We start from the raw sequence: 13,804 nt of genomic DNA on the forward strand, positions 1-13,804 counted from the left end.
TTTAGTACTAAACACGAGATTATAAAATTTTAACCTGGCAATGATATTTTGAATTTTTAATTTGCGATTTTATGTATGCAACATTTATTAGTAGAGCAGCAACAGCAACAGCAGCAACAACAGCAGCAGCAACAGTGAAATGTATCTCATATCAGTTATACTTTCATTAATCGATTCGTTTGCTTAACTGTTTAAGCTCTTCCCTCATTGCATGTAGTTCGTCTTTTGCCCCACAGTATTTGTGGTAAATATCTGGTAACATAATCATCGATGATGATGTGGTGGAAATCGCCATATATCCATGAAGATTACTTGACCTGCAGCTGACATTGTTGCAATGGATGAATTTGTTTTATGACCCACAATGGTTTCACTTTAGCTTATTTTGTAGGCAATTGTTATTAACTAATTAGGACAGGATATCATCTTCTCATAATGGATTTCAGTTTTAATAATACACAATTGGCAGCAGTCATTTGATTTTAAGTTCACTTATGCTTTCATGTTAAATTACCATGGGTCATGTTTGAGCATTAATCGATTTCAAATTGGATTTGTAATAATTGTAGCATTCGAGTTCTGAAATAAGATATTTAGAGGTCACAAGCAACGAACAGAATAAGAATTGTGTTTTTTGCACTAAAATCTGAAATTTCCGTTATTATTAATACTTATCCATTAACAATATACAATAATAATTAAAAAACAGATTTGAAGATAATAAAAACAAAAAACAAAATAATTTAAAACATGATTCGTTCTGCATCTCTCTCTCATTGAAAGCGATTTCGAAGTCATTTTAACCTTTTTAACACAAAAATAATTTTTCACATCAAAGCACACTCCAATATTGCAACGAGCCACATAATGCCGACAGTTGAAATATTGTCTGACACTCCAGCAGTCTTACTAGTTTCAAATTGTGCCTATATTAACGTAGATATGAGAGATAACTACACAGGACAAAGCAAACACAATATTTTGTGATAGTTCCCTGGGTATTAAAGTCCATCTCATGACCAACGCCAATGACCAATTATAGATTATATGTCAAGAATATAGTTGAAACCGTATAAAGTATATATGTGTTGAATTAAAGAATTTCATAAACCCATCTAAGACAGTCTCAACTCGTCTCATTATGCTGAGTCGAAAGAAATTACTTATTATACAAATTCTTCCCGGTTTTCTGACAGGTCACTGCAAGCTTAAGTATTATTTCAACAAAATTTGGATCATTATTTGCCATTATTTGATGAAATTTAATTTTTAAACGAATGTACTGAATTCATATTCTGAATGTACTTAACTGAGCAATCGGTTCACCATCTGTTAACATGGCTTATTGTCTTATATAGCATACAGAACTACCCAAAATGATTAAAGGTCTGTTGCACGCTCGTTAAAAATCGAGCCAAACTTCTTGCCTCTTACAACATATGGAAAGGTAGAAAACTGTCAAAGATGATGACGTCCATCAACAGTCTAATGATGGTTAAAAAATATTTGGGTGTATTTTTTGCTACTTTAGTTGTAGATAATATTAGATTTTTTTTCATCTATAGTTTCATCTAAGTTTCGTTTGACTCATTATAGAGAGTAGAGAGTATTTATCTCCTCTACTACATTATTTCAATGAGTGAAAGTATTTTTTTCATTACCCTAAACATTTATCAAAAAGCCATGGTTGGTTAGTCCATTGCGGTGGCAGACCGGCAGATAAGCTTCCATTGGTCTTAATTAACAATTTTTCGCTGTTTTCTCATCACAGTCTTTACAAGAAGCCCTAGGATAGAAAAATACCGGTAAATAGTCAGATAAGTTATCTAAAATGTACTTCCCTAAAAATCTATTTCTTCTAAACGCCAAAACCGGGGGCACTCACAGAGAAAATGTGTAGTGGTTTCTTTTTACTGCAGGTTTTCACAACTACTGCAGTGGGAACCTCTATATGCACCATTGATTAGAAAGATTTTCAGCAAGCCTTGCAATATTCACACGATTCGTGTTGATAAGTTTTCAATACTTAGTTTTATTATAGCCAGCCACCTAAACCGGAAAGTTGCACATGACCTAAGTGTCTTCTATGTGTTATTGTAAGGGGTAAAGTAGGGAAGAAAGTAGTGCTAACTGCTTCTCTTACTGGGCTTCGGGGTATCGTTAACCGGTACCCCTAGGGACACTTTTAGGGAAGCACCAATGTGGGCTAAACTGTCTGTTTGCTTATTTCCTTCAAGGAATACATGGAATATATGTTCAGAAACTCAGAACTCGTTTTAGTTCATTGTTCGCTCTCTACATTCCTAATTATTTCCTAATTACAAACAAATTAATATACTATGAATTTAATTAATAAATTAAAAATAATTTGTTGTCAATTAAATTACAAGCAAACATACATTAGTTATATATAAAAATAAAGAAAACAAATTAAATATTAAATTATAGAAATATAAAAACTTAATTAAAGTGCAGAATTTCTATAAAATCATAGGCCATTGACTTGGGATGACTCCGATTGCGTGGTCTCTTATCTTGTAAATTGTTCCATTAGCACAAACTCAGCGATAAGCAGCGCTAAAAAACAGCAAAAATATTTTTTTTATTATAGTATAATTATTTTCATCTCAATATTAAACAAACTATTTAAGCGAATATACAAAAGCGAGTTCTGCAACGGTTATCAGTGAATAATAAATGTTTTTTATGAGTAACGAATGCCCTTTATGATGAGTGTAGTTGCAGTAAGTGGAATTTGTGAGTAGTGCTATTAAAAATAATTATTAATTCACTGCAATTTAATGAGTCTTAAGTAACAGAAAATGCATCTCGACGCTATATGTAGTGTGTAGTAGAAGCTGTTGCACTTCTGATTGCAGCAAAGTGCAGCTAGAGCTTCAGCTCATAACTCACAGAAGAGCATAAATTATGCGTAAGTCAATATTTTCTTTTTTTTTTTTTTGTTTTTTTTGAAAGGCAAGTATTGCCCTTTTGAAGACTTCTGCTACTTCTGAGCATCTTCAGTAATATTTTGACTAAATGAAGTCATAAGCACTTTGGGTGCAGATACTTACGAAATGAGTAAACATCAGTAGCAGTCAGAGGAAGAATAGCCGTACTCGCAGCTAACAACCTATTAAGCTTGCTTCGCTGCTCTTTTTCCCAATTTTTCATATATTTTTAAAGCAAGAAAATCTCGCACTGAAGCTGGACATTATGTGCGTTAATATTTAATAATTTATTTGATGAAATTGTTTACTAATGGCACTAATGGCACACTCGAAGTGCTTCTGAAGTAACTCTGACTGCTCTGCGTTTTATGAATGATGTAGTGATGTACGTGTGATGTTCCACTGTGTTTCGTTTATACATCGCATTTTTATGGATTTTTTATTCCGTACACATTTTTGCACTTTGTGAGTTATTTTTCATTAATTAACTACAGCCAATTTTGCATATTTATGTACATTTTTTATTGGATATTTCGTTTTTAATATTCAACACTGAATTACATTAATGCTTTTAATTGTTTAATAATTTCTCAATTGGTTTAAGTGTTTAATGTTTTGTTAATAAATTAAATTTTACATCAACACACATTTCTCAATTAAAAAAGCTATAAAATATCGTATGAATTATGCTTGTTTCTTCAAGTGTAAGTTTAAAATTATATCGAAAGCAAACCAGACTGGGTGGAGGTGGGAGTAGGTCTAGTGCTCAATTAAATTATTCTGTCTTAAATACATAAAGTGTTTTCAAAGTCATTAATATATTTTATATTAACATTAATTAGAATAAATTTGTTTAATTGATGATAATTCAAGTAATTCCAAGTTGAATTTTTATACATGACTAATCTAAATAGGCTCGTGTTAAAACAAATGACACTTCTATTATCATTTGATCAATCTATTTATGCTTAAAAATTAAATAAAAAATTTCTGGAATGAGGTGGTGAGTATCCATCGATATGAAATATAAAAAATTCATCTGATAAATCAGATTTAGGTATATAAAATGTTTTGGAAAGAGTTTCTCCAGTATTTAAAAAAGGATACCAAGAATATGCTAGACTATACTATACTATGCACTGTCCTATACTAGAATTAAGTAGAATGTACTATTTTTATTAAACTAATAATTTAGACTTTTTTTCTATATTCTTACAGAAACTAACCATGCACTAGTTTTACTAGACTTTTTTTTCCACATTCTTAGAGAAACTAATCAAATTCTTTATTAGACTAGTTTGCAAAATCTAATATCAATATTACTAACCACAAATAACATAAATTATCTGTAAACCAAAACAAAAAAAAAATATTCAATCCTATAATTTTCTTATTATATTTTTTAATATTTTAATTTAATAAAAAATATAAGATGCTTAATTAATTTTTCTTAGATCTGTGAAGAACAATTTTAAATTAATTAAAATGAAAAATTTATTCTTATCTCAAAATATGTAAACTGTTGAGAAATGTCAATTTTCTCACAAACTTTTGAAGTAAAAAATATACCGAAAAAGAAAAGAAAAATATTTAAAGAATAAACTTGAGATACATTTAGGAAGAAAAATCTTTGAACAGTTTTTAAAATTGATTTAAGTATGTTAATTTGTTATTTGCACTATAACGAAAAAAGATACAGAATTCATGCTTAAGTGGGTCCAATGCACAGGTGTAATATGAGAATACACGACGGTGAGGTGAAAAAAATATACTGGCAAACGTGACTTTGTGGGAAACGCTACAAACGTTATTTGACATATGAAAGTGAATAAATCAAACAGAATTTTTAGTTATTTGTTTCATTGATTGGAATATGTTAGTCTTTCTAAAAAAAAGGACTAATGGGTATATTTAAAAAAGACCATTATAATATAAAGACCATTATAATATAAAACATGTGACTGATGCTATATTTAACTTTCTACCTAAGATATATAAAGTGATATGAGTCTAAAGTACTTTAGTGCTATTCTCCAATACTTAAAATGTGAGAAAATGAATTTGTAACAAAATCAGTTGGACTATTGATAACACCGCTGAGAATAGTTCTGAAACTAGGTCGCATACTGTGCTGAAAATAAAAACTGGGTGAGCATTTCAAAACGGCTAAAGAATAAAGATAAAGATAAAACTCAATAAATTAAATTTCATACTATAAATTTTCGTGGAATTTGGACTTCCAGTAATATTCTCCGTTCATGAATAGATTCCCATGTCACAGTACAAAATCCACGAACTTCATAATAAAGCTGTGCCGAAATCAAGTTTGGACCCAAATTAATTGAGATGTTGTAAAAGAAAAAGTATCTTTTATAAATAAATAAATTATAAATAAATTATTTATAGGATCTTTCATTATTCCTTAGCAAATGTAAAGAAAAAAAGTAAATAAAACAAGTACGTGACAAGTGTCAGGAAAAGCAAAATATATATTTTATTCTGATATTACGAAATAGTGATACGGATATATAATTGATATAAGGAAGGGAAGACAAAATCTATATGTTTTTTTGATATAGTAAAATAGTGACATGGTTATATATTGGTATAGGGAAGGGAAGGCAAATTCTATATTTTATACTAATATAGTGGAATAGTGACATAGATATATATTGATATAGAAAAGAGAAGGCAAATTCTATATAGTATTCTGATATAGTAAAATAGTGACATGAATATATATTGATATAAGCAGAAAATTGATTCTTTTTTTGTATTAGTGTTTGTATTGTATTGTATTTTTGTACACTAGGTCCTCAAACCCTTAATACATGATTATATAATATATATGTATTTAACCTGTACTCTCATTTTCTATAGTAAACATCGCTAAAATATTACTTAGTATATATATCATATTGAAATTTAAGCTTAAATGATAATTAAAAATGCCATTGCCGGGGTTTGTTTTGGTTTTATTGCAAATATGTCTTATATATTAGTTTAAGGTTTGAAAAAAAGTTACAAAATTATTTATGTTTTATAAAGATTTCAGATATTGAAAAAATCTGTGAAACTTGTCAGTATGTCGAAAATTGTTGATAAAATGGTAAAAAAAAATTTAGAGTACCCATATCAGCGCAGTAGTATTAACTATTTTTCTCTAGGTGTTAGTTTAAAGAAAATATGAACAAATTAGAAATTTGGAAATTATAAATATATATGCTTTTAAGTAAAAATTATTTAAAATTGAAGTATATAGCTTATCAAACCGCCTCTTCACAATCATCAAGCAATCAATTTTAGTAACCTCACTATATTAACTACTTCCATAATTTCTAATATGAGGTTGCCAAAAAATATTACATGTTAACTGCAAAGTATCTTTTATCTGATAGTAACGATAGTTTCTTTAAATTTGAAAAAATGGTCTTTAAGCTCATTGACTTTTCAGTATCTTAAAAATGAATCGAAAAAAATTGATTGCATTCAAGTCCATTAGCAAACAGTCAAGTATCGAATCGTAATGTAGTCCATAATTCTTTTATAGAACAAACGTTGAGGTACTTATTCTCCTTACTTTTTAGAGGCTCTTAGAATGCATGATATATTTTTAAAATCCAAAACACGTCAAGTCTACTCCATAAAGCGACAAAGACAATATTTCTATATTTTCGGAATTATATTATTTATCTGTCGTTACATACAGAAAGTAGTATCTCGATATGTGATTTTAAATTCATCTTTTTATTATTATATGTAATATCTTCATCCATTAACTGCATCCAATCCTAATTCATATCCATCACTCTATACACTTTTTATCGTTTCTTTATAACTACAACTCAATCTCAATAATTTTGTAGTATAAAAATTAAGATATTTGATAAGATATTTAATATCCGGTATTTTCAATATAGATATGCCTTTGTTTCATGGTTGAACTGTTTTCTTCAATTGTCAGAAGATTCATATTCTTTAGATATTTGTTCGAGACAATGGGCTTTTACATACATCTGAATTTATATTACTCAAACTGTTTTCTTCTATATCGTTGCTAAGCACTTCAGAATTTTCATTATCTTCAGGTTCTACACTATTTGCAATTGAACTCATTTTAATTTCCATTTCTCTCTCTTCATCTTGTAGCTCGTGCTGAGGTTCTGCCAGTGTTTTGTATATATAAGTTTTCTCTTCTACATCATTGTTGGACACATCAGAATCTGTATTATCTCCAAGTTCTACACCTTTTGCAATTGAACTCGTTTCAATTTCCATATCTCTCTCTTCTCGTTTTAGCTGGTCTTGATGCTCTACCGGTTTTTTGTATATATAAGTGTTCTCTTCTATATCGCTGCTAGATACATCAGAATCTTTGTTGGCTTCAAGTTCTACACTTTCTGCTACTGAATTCATTTCAGTTTCCATTTCACTCTCTTCTTGTTGCAGTTTGTCTTGAGGTTCTACCAGTATTTTGTTTACCAAAGTATACTTTTTTATTTCATTGCTTGCCGCAGTAGAGTCTTTATTATCTTCAAGTTCCACATTTTTTGCTATTGATTCCATTTCTATTTCCATTTCTGTCTCTTCTTGTTGTAGCGTGTCTTGAGGTTCTACCAGTTTTTTATATACATAAGTTTTTTCTTCTGTATCATTGCTAGACACATCAGAATCTTTATTTTCTTCAAGTTCTACACTTTCTGCTATTGAATTCATTTCAATTTCCATTTCACTCTCTTCTTGTTGTAGTTTGTCTTGAGGTTCTATCAGTATTTTGTTTACGAAAGTATTCTTTTTTATTTCATTGCTTGCCGCAGTAGAGTCTTCAAAATCTTTCACGTCAACACTACTTGCCATTGAACTCATTTTCTTTTCTCTCTGTTCTCCTTTTTGTACTCTGTCTACCAATCCTTTATATGCTAAGGTTTTGTCTTTTATTTTCTTGAACAGCTTAAAAGTTTCTCCAATATTTCGACTATTCGTTTCTGAGCTTGTTTTAATTATCCTTTTCTTAGGCAGCTTTTGCTTTAGCGTTGATATAAATTCCAATGGTATTAGTCCTGCCTGTTTGATGGGTTCCTGTGAAGAATATTGGTCCTCTAAATCTTTCTTTTTTATTTTATTAAGTAATGTATCAGTATCTTTAAATTTAAGTTTTAACTGTTTTGCTAGCATTCGCCCTTCAATTTCATTCAATCTGTCTTTTTGATCACTTTCAGCTTGACGTGTTACCAATTTTAAATGTTCCTGTTTGGTTGGCTTTCTTGGTGGATGATGAAATTCGTGTGAAAGTTGTGAGTGACACCTTGTCTCTAACTCTCTTCTATGACGTTTCAGTTCTTCCCATCTGTGTAGATGCTCCTCCAGCACTAATGAAGAAGGTTTGCTATTTTTTATAACATATTTTTTCGCGGCCTCTTTTAAAGTTTTCGAAAGTGTCATTTTGCTGGAATAATATTTTCTTGAGTGCAGTTCTAATACTTTGTTATGGTTTTCCTCCTCGCATTTTCCGAATGTATCAGTATCATTGGTATTTGTATTTACACTTTGCAGATACAATTTAGGGAGAAATGAATACTTAAACGTTTTTGAAGGTATCATCTTTTTATCTTTCAAGCGGCTATTTAAGCTCCTTTCATTTGCTTTCGCCTCATCGTTCCCTACATATTTTTCCAAGGTGTCACTATCATACTCTGTCACCTTAACTTGCTCCGAATGCAGATGATTCTTAGGAGGTGAACAATCACACAAAGTCTTATTAATAGCTTCTGCTTCTAAGGATTTCAATGCAGGGACCATATTGTTAAATGCTCTCTTCCCTAAGTGTTCACCTAAACGAGTAGTGTTTGAATACGAACATTTGTTCATTATATTCGATTTATTTGTATGCTCAGTATCTGCATCCGGCACCTCATCGTTTTTGGTTTCAGAGTCTGTATATGTACGTGAAGCGTTCAGTGCGCGAAGCTTAAATGATCGCCCACTTATTCGCTTCTTGACATCTGGGTCTATGTACGTTTCTTGTTTGGGATTATCTAAGTTTACAAGCAATTTGATCCTATCCTTATTTCGTAGAAGTGTACATTTCCAATGATTGCTGATGTTATATACTTTTCGAGACATTTTTCGCGCAATTTGAAGTAACATAAATTATATTTATGTCCTAATAAGAATCATTGGAAAATTTTTTGATGTTAAATCTAAAAAATTTTGAATATCAATTGAAACAGAAGCAGAAGCCGATCTGAGAATTTTGAAACAATTTTACCAAAAATTTTGTAAATATATTTTGACAACTCGAAAATTTATGTGCTCAGCATTTTTAAAAATTAATAGGCTTACTTTGGCTTCCTTTAAATTACACAAATATTGTATACCTGGCATATTAATATACAAGTTTGTAGCAAGGAAGAGGATTAAGAGGCTAACAGAGCTAAACGTTAATACATAAATTTCAATTGCTGAAACATTTTCCAATATCCCAAAACGTGGACCCTTCAAACATTCCAATAGTCCACATTATTTCTAGCACCCAGTATGCCCAGTATATGTGAGTTGGGTTAGTTTAAGTGGCGGTTGACCCACGTAGTTAGTTTTTTGCTTATATGCCAACCAAACTGCTTTTTTCGTAAGCTCATTCACAATATCTCTATTTTATTCTTTATACATCTTTATACATCGTACATTTCCATATTTTTTTCACTGCTGATACAAAAATTTTCCGCCAATCTTTATATAGCTTGTAACATTTACATAATTCCTTTTCTCTATGGAACTTGTTTAGATCTTATATGTTAGCTGATATGAAAACTATCAGTCACTTTTTAGTACATTTTTTTACGAAAAAAGTTTATTTTACTACCTTTTGCCATTTTTTGGGTAGCTTTATAATTTAAGCGGTGTAGAACTTCTTTGGTTTATCGGTTCAATGATTTTTAACGGCTCTTCGGTCATCTAATTTTTAACCACCAAAAGAGTTTTGCACAAACCGAGGCAAATGATAAATAAGTCAAGAAAGTATTTAGTCACGGACCTAAACGGACCTGAAATGTCACTTTTCAAACACATGTTTATTTGCCGCCAGATATATGAGTATCAACACCGGCAGTTACTTTTTATATTGCTTAATAGAAAAAGTAATTGCTCTTTTCGTAACTGCGTATATACTGGTTTTGTGGTTGCTTGTTTTCTTTTCTTCTTCTCTTTTAAGACTATCTATGTGGATATTAGTCTTCAAGTTTCTTTCTGTTTCAGATTAAACTATCTCTGTATTTTCTTTGTTCTATAGAATATTTTTGGGAATAATATTCTTACTTATTACTTATTAAGTAAGCAAGTATGTCGTCCTTGACCGCGTCAAGTAGCTTTCGCCAGACAATCCGATCGGTGGCTTGCTATCACAAGTTGATAGTACCAAGGCACCCCATCCCCCTACCCCCCAAAACGTTGGTTACCTTTTTGTTCCACCGAAGATCCCGACGTCTTCTACCATTTTTTCCACCTGCAGGTACCGATCAAACATCTTTCTAGCCGGAGCACTTTCTTCCATTTGTATGACATGAAACGGCTGAATTTTTATGCACTTAAATATATCAATTTCGTGGTACTGCTTATATAGCTAATTATTCCATATAATTCATTACTCGGTGCTAACGCGTAAGGGACCATTGATCTTTCTAAGAATTTTTTTCTTGAATGCTACTATTGTCTTCTCATAACTGTTGGTAATTGTACAAGCTTCCGCACTGTACAGCAAGACAAGCATGATAAAAGACTTGTAGAGCGTAATTTTTGTTTGTCGAGAAAGGGTTTTAGTTCTCAATTGCTTACTTTATCCCAAGTAACATCTGTTGGGAAAAGTAATTCTTTGCTGAATCTCTAGGCAGACGTCATTTTTGGTGTTTACGCTAGTTCTGAAATAAATAAAGTCTTTCACAACTTTGAACTTGTAATTGTTAAGAATGATGTGGGTTCCAATACGCTCGGGAGGTTTGTTTGTTGACAGAAAGTACTTTGTTTTGTTCTCAGTTACTAGAATATCCATTTGCTTAACTTGATTTCTAATAATATCATCATTAATAATATGAAAGTACGTAACTAATAAGCTATCAGGTAATGCCATTTTTTGCTGTAAAGCTATCTCCGTAGTTGTTAGCTTTGATACTACTTTCTGGTAAGGTCGCTTATATAGCTTTCCCCATATCAAAAATTTTCTTGTATAAAATATTCCTATGATCAAGCTGTTAAATTGTTTGGCCAATCAAACTTATCGTGTAGTTTTCAGTACAAACTTTATTAACAAACCAATATTCTATATCATAAACTTAATATCTCGGAAAGTGTTGCTTTATTAAACTTAAAATAAAAATTTTGCGCCTCTATAACCAATGGTTACTTCCCGATAATGTAGGGTGCCAATGAAAAATACAAAATTTCATAAAATAAAAAAGTCACACGAAAGGTAAAAAGATACAAACAAATTGGAAATATTTTTTTCTTTCACGTAGCAAATGGCATTTACTGGAATTAATTTGGTATTTTTTCTTCATCCAATTTGCCTTTTCACAAAGATTTTTTTCCCTACGAATGATATTTGTCGCCTTGGCTACACATCTGCCTTCCAATAAAAAACTTGGTCAGCAGGAACTGCAGAAGCGGCGTTAAAGTAATTAAGAATAATGCGATATGATACCAGATTTCATTAATTTTTCTTTTTTTTTTTAATTTTTTTTCATTAAAGAAAAAACAACAACTTACCAAACTTTTAGTTGAGAGCCAAAGAAAAAAATGAAAAAATGAAAATGATTCTAATACATTTTAAATTAAAACTCAAACGAAATGTAGGAAGACAGATTGAATCCGAAGTGAATGGCATTGTCTGTTAAGTGATTTTATTAAAAACAGAAAAGCATACCAGAATTAAAGCTGAATAACTTAATTTAATGAAGTCCAAAAGTATACGAATTTAAAGTATTAACATTTAAAATCAATTAAATGAGGGGAAATGGATAATTTGTTATACGGAAATTATATGAAAATGATTAATTTATTTAATTTTGTTAAAGGTGAAATTAAAAAAAAAAAAAAAAAGTTAGTTCGTTTTCTTTAGATTTCTATTGTTGAAAATATTTTTACTGCAATTTCAAGGACTTGCATAGAATAGACAAACTTGGCATTGAGGAATATTACTCGTTAACAAAATTCTAAACTTTTTATTGCCGTCAATATACGAGTCGTATTAGGTAATTGCCAATAATCGCAAATATTTCAGTCACATTTCACTTTTCGGCAATAATTCAATACTCATAAAAATGACTTTTTATTGCCTTTTATTTATATTGTATATTCCGGATTTTATGTCCTCTGTCTTCCTTTCGGTTTTAAATCATTCAAAATGTGCATTTATACTTTTTTACTTTTATCTTCATTTTTATTGGTAAGATTGTTTGTTTCTTTTGTCATTTATACGAGCCTTCTCCAGTTTTTGCATGTATTAAAAGTAAATATTTATGTCATAAAATTTATGTTACAAAAATTTTATGCATTTAATTTTTTACGATAGCCGAGCCTCGCATCATGTGTTGTGGAGACAACAACTTTTAAAATTGTCATATATAGTAGCTACTATATACTTAAGAGATGTGATACTTAAGCCATACAGAAATTGATGAACTTGAAACGGAATATTAAATTTGAATAATTTGATTATTTTAATATTAAAGTTAGAAAACTTTAAATTAAAGGTCTCAGAACATATATAAGAGACACACCGAGCTCTACATTCTCTGTCTCTCTCTATTCTCTCTTTCTCACTTTCTACATTCGCTCTTTTCACATTCTCTCTCTCTCTCTATTTTTCTCTACAATCTGTTTTTCTTAATTATCTTTCTCAACATTCTCTCTCTCTCCTTCTATTCTCTCTTTACATTATCTGTCTCTCTCATTCTCTCATTCTCTACATTCCTCTCTCTACGTTCTCTGTCTCTATTATTCTATTCTCTCTCTACGTTTTCTGTCTCTACCACGGTTGCCACTTATGGTACTTTAGTACCAAAATTGGTACTTTTTTTTTCGTTTGGTACTCATGTACAAAAAATGGTACATTTTTGACGACCCAACTTTATTGTGGATATTTCCAAATAATTTTTTTTATAAATGCAACTTTGCACTATTTTATATTTTGTTCATTTATAACACTATGAAAAACACAGAACGAAAAAAAAAAAAGGTCCAAAAAAATTTTGGACCTTTTTTTACAGAAATGGTACCTTTTTAAACCAATTTTGGTACAGGAAAAAATTTTCAAGTGGCAACCGTGGTCTCTACATTTTCTCTCTCTACATTTTCTCTCTCTACGTTCTCTATTTTTACATTCTCTCTCTCTACATTCCCTCTCTCTAAACTGTCTCTCTCTACATTCTTTCTCTCTCTCTCTCTGTACATTCCAACATAAGATCAAATGTCAGAGCCTTTTATTATTTCAAATACATTTAATATAAATAAACGACTCTTTATTGAGAGTTAATATTTTGGGTATGTTTTTATTTACAATCATTAATTGGTCATTCTTTATAGGTTTTGGTATATTGGATATACGGATATTTACTAGATAATATATGTATATATACACGAAGAAAGTCTAAAAGTGCAGAAGAAAAACACTTCGTATTCTGTTGCAATACTCGTACAACGGTAGTAAAATCGTTTGCTCAAAAGGATTAAAGAGAGATTGACTTAAAATTCTATATTTAATTTTAAAGACAACAACCCATAAATAATAATCGTAATGGCAATGCGATCCTAATGTCATTTATTTATCACAATTTGGAAAATAAACAGTTTATTACTTAATA

This window comes from Teleopsis dalmanni, chromosome 2, assembly GCF_002237135.1.
Source record: "Teleopsis dalmanni isolate 2A chromosome 2, ASM223713v2, whole genome shotgun sequence".
NCBI classification, from domain to species: domain Eukaryota; kingdom Metazoa; phylum Arthropoda; class Insecta; order Diptera; family Diopsidae; genus Teleopsis; species Teleopsis dalmanni.